This window comes from Vitis vinifera, chromosome 9 (genome assembly GCF_030704535.1).
Source record: "Vitis vinifera cultivar Pinot Noir 40024 chromosome 9, ASM3070453v1".
In the NCBI taxonomy this organism is placed as follows: Eukaryota; Viridiplantae; Streptophyta; class Magnoliopsida; order Vitales; family Vitaceae; genus Vitis; species Vitis vinifera.
Window position 1 is genome coordinate 12,161,289 of NC_081813.1, and position 6,282 is coordinate 12,167,570.

Sequence of the window (6,282 nt, forward strand, 5' to 3'; positions counted from 1 at the left end):
GCACTAGGAGACACGCCTATAGCAAAAGGCGATAAATTTAGTTTGCACCAATGTCCGAAAAATGAACTTGAGAAGAAGGATATGGAGAGGTTTCCCTATGCCTCGTCTATAGTAAGTCTCATGTATGCACAAATTTGTACCCGTCTGGATATTGCATACATTGTTGGAATGTTAAGCAGATATTTGAGTAACCCAGGTATGGATCACTGGAAAAAGGCAAAACGGGTTATGCGGTATTTACAAAGAACTAAAGACTATAAGCTCACATACCGTAGATCTAGTCATTTGAAGATCATGGGATATTCGAACTTCGATTTTGTGGGATGTCTTGATAATAGGAGATCCACTTCAGGCTACATCTTCATGTTGGATGGAGAAGCAGTTTCATGGAAAAGTGTTAAACAAACACTCATTGCTTCTTCCACCATGAAGGCAGAATTCATAGCTTACTACGAGACATCAAACCATGGGATATGGCTGCAGAATTTTATCACTCAGTTGCGAATTATTGATGAGATTGAGAAACCATTGAGAATCAATTGTGATAATAAGGCTGCAGAATTGTATTCTAAGAACAACCGAAGTTCGTCAAAGTTCAAACACATTGACATCAAGTTCTTGGTTGTGAAATAAAGAGTCTAGATTCTTTAAGTATCGATTGAACACATAAGCACAAACTCCATGATTGTGGATCCGCTCACTAAGGGTTTTCCACCCAAAGTATATCATGAGCATGTCACACATATGGGTGTTATACACATTGATGATGTGACAATATAGTAGGAGTTTGTATTTAGATTTTGTGTTTGTTTTCTTGATGTTATATCATGTTGTGTTGTCTGTATAGACTTTGATTTTAAAAGACTATTGTGTTTGAATACTTTGAATTGAAATGATGACTTTCAGAAGTAGTTTAGCATCAAGTGTTGAAAGTGGAATTTGACTATTTTTAGTCATAAAGTGGGACCAATTGGAAATGGACATATTAGAGATCACATTCTATGTAATTTCCATGCTACACATCCATACTTGATCCATGTTGCTAATTTTGTTAATATTGTGATCATTGATGGGTCTAGTTATAATTATGATTAACAAAGGCCACTTTGATTCTACATTAGCATAACTGGTAGACCGGATTGTTTAAGGATATTAAGATAGAATAGCAAGATGAGCTCAATAAAGTCCTATCATGAAAATTGTTTTGTAATATATGTGGTCCAAGTGGGAGATTGTTAAGATATGGACTCACACATATTTAACAATGGTACATGACTAAGCTATTCGCCTTTGATATTTATTTTATATTGGTTTTCCATAGTATGGGCCACCTTATGTGTAGAGCCCAAGGCCATCACGGGCTTAGATGATGGGCCTAAGACTCGTGAGACCCAATAGCCAAAGGGCATGGTCCCTAAGGCGGGAAAGTATAAATCCATAGTGTGTGTCTGTTCATTTAGATGACATCAGTTTTGGAATAAGAACAGACATTAGTTTTGGAATAAATGTAGACCTGCCTCTCTTCTGCTCCCATCGTCTGAGAGAATCTAGAAAGAGGTGGTGCCCTCCACAGTCTTAAAAGATCCATACCTTGTTCAAACGAAAACAAAATGGACTCAGTTATGATTCACTCAAAATGAAGGCATATTTCTTCATATGATTTGGCATGAGATTCCTGTGTAGACATTCTTGGATTTATGATGGTTTTGTAAACAACTTTGGCGATTGGGTCAAGTTGATGACTCTGACCTTTAAGTTGAGTTTAGGTTGGTGGAGTTAGAATCTATTTGAATGATTTTATGAAAAAATGTTTCATTTTTTAATATAGAAGCAATACTACTATCATCCAGGAAAATGGAAAGTCCAGTCCCATGATCATCCAATAAATGAAAAATGATTCAAAATAAAGAATCAAACCCACTATAAGTGCCATGATTGCTAAAAAGACAACGAGGGTTTTAAGTTTTTTTGTCTTGAAAGTGTAGTACTTGTACATAACTATTAAGAAATTTGACGAATTTGTTTCCTCTTCGACACACAAAATAAAAATAAATTAAGGAACACACTTCATTGGTTGAAAAAAGGACAATTATACTTTAAAGATAGCTATAGTAGGAAATGGGCCTAAGGTCCAAAAAAAGATATGAAATTTAGCTCAAAAGCCAACAAAAATTTATAATTGAGTGGTAGTATATGATTTTTTTCATAATGCTAAGAAGGCACTTATAGGATTGAGGTACAAAACCACATTCAAAGGAAATGGAAATTCTAGAAATAGAATCTATGTTTTGTGACTAGGTTGTATCATCTATGGTATAGCCTACTTGTTTTATATATATTTAATTTCTTTAGACTTTAATTTTCTAATGATTAATATATATATATATTAAAAAAAAAAGAGAAATTAAACCCATATGCAAAATAAAATCTTGATTTGAAAATTTTATCTTAATATATAACTTAAATTATTTTTTGAAGCATGATTTTAAACAAAATACTACAAGAAATTCTACCTTTTGGCACAATTTTTTTGGGCATGAATATAATTTTGTCTCCAAAGATAATTTTGGGAGACAAAATTTGAGTTTGTTACAAAAACTCACGTCTAAAATTTAATTCAATGTGAAATGAGGTCAAATTATTTGTGTCAGACACCATAAATTTTAACAACAAAATATTTCATGGTAGAAAATATATAGGGGGATGAAAACTTAATGTCGTCCCAAAAGGTAAATAATGGGCAATAAAAATTATTTTGTTGTTAAATAGTTTTTTTTTTTTTTTGGAGAGGAAAAACCTCACAATGAGGGACAAAATTATTGTCCTAATACCATTAGATGGAGGAATAAAGAAATGTATTAGAGAAGAAATTGTTTTGTTGTAAAACTCAATATTGGAGACGAAACTATTTCATCCCCGATAAAATGCACTATTAGTCTTCTTCATATTAAAATCCAAATTGTGAATGTAAAAGATAACAAAATTTTAAACGTAATTTACTTTAATTTTCTATATTATTATATTTTATTATAATTCATATATAAATTTATAAGATAATCAAATTTATAAATATATTTATTTCAATTCTTCTATTTTTTTTTCATCATTTTTCTAATTGACTTTTTAAAAACATAGGAAAATTTATAAATCACGCAAAGTTGATAAAAAATAAATAAAAAATCATTTGTTCCTAATACTTCGACCTTATTATGTTTTAGGAATCTCATGTTTTCTATAAAATCATACATCTCCTTAATTTTTTTTATAGGCATTTGTTATGGATATTTTTTAGAAAAAGAAAATCCTAATATTAACTATATAAGACAATAAATTTATATTTTTAAAAATTAATCCTTTATAAAGATGTTTATAAAACTTTTAGTAAATCCTATATTTCCTAATCTTATAGATCTCGTAAAACCACCATATGTCCTTATCTATAGGTATTTGATTTTAATGTCAATATTCTACACTATCATTAATAATTTAGAATAAAATAAAAATTAAATTAGAAAAGAAATGAAGAAAAATAAATTAAAATCATTTATTTATTTTTATAACTTTTGTTATGTATATATATATATATATAAGTCTAATTTGGATTATATTAATTATACAAAATATAAAAATAGGTTTATCATGTGAAAACCTAACATTGCTAGTCTTTTTCATATGAAAACATAAAAATAAATTTAATTGTGAATGTATAAGATAAAAAAATAGTAATTTATTTTAATTTTTATAATATTTAGTTTATTATAATTTTATATATGAATTTATAAAATAATGACATTTGAATGATAATTTATTTATGTTATCTTTTTATAATTTATCTGCTTGATTATTTTTAGACATATATAAAAAGTTATAGATCCCTTAAAATTGATACAAAAAATTCTTTTGTTTTTCAATAATTTGACCACATAATATTTCACCTTTCTATAAAATCATCTCTATCTCTTTAAATATTTTATAGGTATTTTTTATTGATATTCTTTAGAAAAAATTCTAATATTAACTCTATAAAACAATAAATTTATCTTTTTTTAAATTAATCCTTTACAAAAAAAAAAATTCTAAAACTTTTGACAATTTACTTAATCTTGCACTTCCCATAAAGCCACCTCATGCCTTTATCTCTAGGTATTTAATTTTAATATCAATATTCTAAACTATCTTAAATAATTATTTAAATTTTAAACTAAAAATATCCTTCATACTTTAAAACTTTAAATTATATTAGTAATTATTAAAATTTTAAACATAATATTGTTGTAAAACAAGGATAAATGCAACCCAAATAAAAGTAAAGACAATTATATATTATTTCAATAATAATATATAATGAGGAAGAAGGAATCAGAGAAGAAAATTGAGAGAATTGGGAGAATGAAAGGAAGAGAGAATAAAAGAGAGAGAAATGAGAGGAAGCTTCTTTTCTCATAATACATATTAGAGGGAATGGGAAGTCCTTTTATAGTCTTTCCAAATGGCTTCATTAATATTCTTATTAATACTATTAAGGGAAGTCATAAATAATATTAATTAACATTTAATATAATAAATGTGGTGACATTCATTACTTCATTTATAACAAACCTCTTTTAAAATTTTTAATTCTTAGAAATATTTATAGAACTAAAAGAAACTAGTTTCTTCACATTTATCTTATTTTAAATTTTAAAAAATATTTAATAAAATATTTTTAAAGTAATTTTGAATTTTTTTTAAAAGAATAAAAATTAAAAACAAAAAACCAAAATAAAAAAAATCCCAAAAGCTACTTTATAATTGGAAAATATTTATATAAGGAATTATAAAATAATATTATAGGATGTTAAATGGAAACGTAAAAAGAAGAAAAAATAACTAAAATTAAAAACTTTCCTAAACTTCCCACAAGAACCCTTGCTCTTACTTCTCCTCAAATCATTCCAAACCCATCACCATACCTTTGTCATTAGTTGTTACCTTCTCTACCACTGAGTGATGCCACCGATTGTTGTTGGTCACACATCGTCAATGTTACTATCGTTATACAACGGCACACATCACGTAGGTATGGGGCTATTATAACTTTATATTTTTATTTTATTTAATTTTGGGATTGTTATGGCCCATAATTTTCTTCTAGTTTGTTATGTAGACTATTGTTGGTCACTTTTATTCTAAAAATTTTTGTATTATACATAATTTTATTGGAGAAGGCATTTGATTAAATATTTTTTATGGGTATTTGATGTATTTTGCACATCACGTAATACATTATTTTATTTTTATTTTATATTTTCCTTTTTTTTCTTATTATACATAATTTTGGTTTGTTTGTTATTTTTAGGATTCTAACTTTTTCTCTAAAATTATGCATTATTTGTTTTCATTTTTCAAGTAGTTTGCTATTAAGCAGAATTTTGTTTGAGAAATTGTGTATTTTCCGCTTGGTTTGTTTGTTATTATGCGAAATTTGGTTTGAGAATTTATGTATTATTATTTAATTTGTTTTTTTGTCTAAAATTATTAAATAGAGATGTTCAAATATTTATTTTAAAATAAAAATAGTAATTATTAGATATATTTGCATGTCTTAACGGGTAATTCATTATCATATTGATGTATTTAATTATGTTTGTTTGGATAGTAGATGTTTTCACATGGTCAAGTCAAAATATATGAGTTTAAATTTATTTTATATTAAGATTAATTTGTTCTTTTTTTATTATTAATATTCACTAAATATTCTTGAGAAAATTATGTATCTAAATTTACAGTCAAATCTTGATATGTAAGAGTCATGTTACTTGTATTAGTAAAAATTAAAACTATCTTTTCATTATATGTTATGGTAATATTTTTACTAATTGAAATTATACTATATTTTTCAGGAAGAAATGTATGAGATTCAAGAGCAAAATACCTAGGAGGTTGGTAGTCTTGTCTCTGAGTTGGAGATGGTAAAAAAGCGATCAAGCTATGTTCAAGGTTTGGGATATGAATCACAACTTAAGCGTTCGAGTGCAATTGAATTTCCTAATGAAGAGACAAAGAAGTTGCGACAATAGATCATAGAGTTACAAGGGTTTAAAACTAAAACTACCACTCAATTGGAGGAGTTGAAGGCAATGATATAGAGTATCATGCCACAACAAACCAATACATCTAACTAACCACCACCTCATTTTGGCTCAGCTTCCCACCCACCACCTCTACTATCAAGTTGACATCATTATGTGGTTTACTATTATATGTTAGTCACTTTTATTTTAGATAATATTCAAATATATA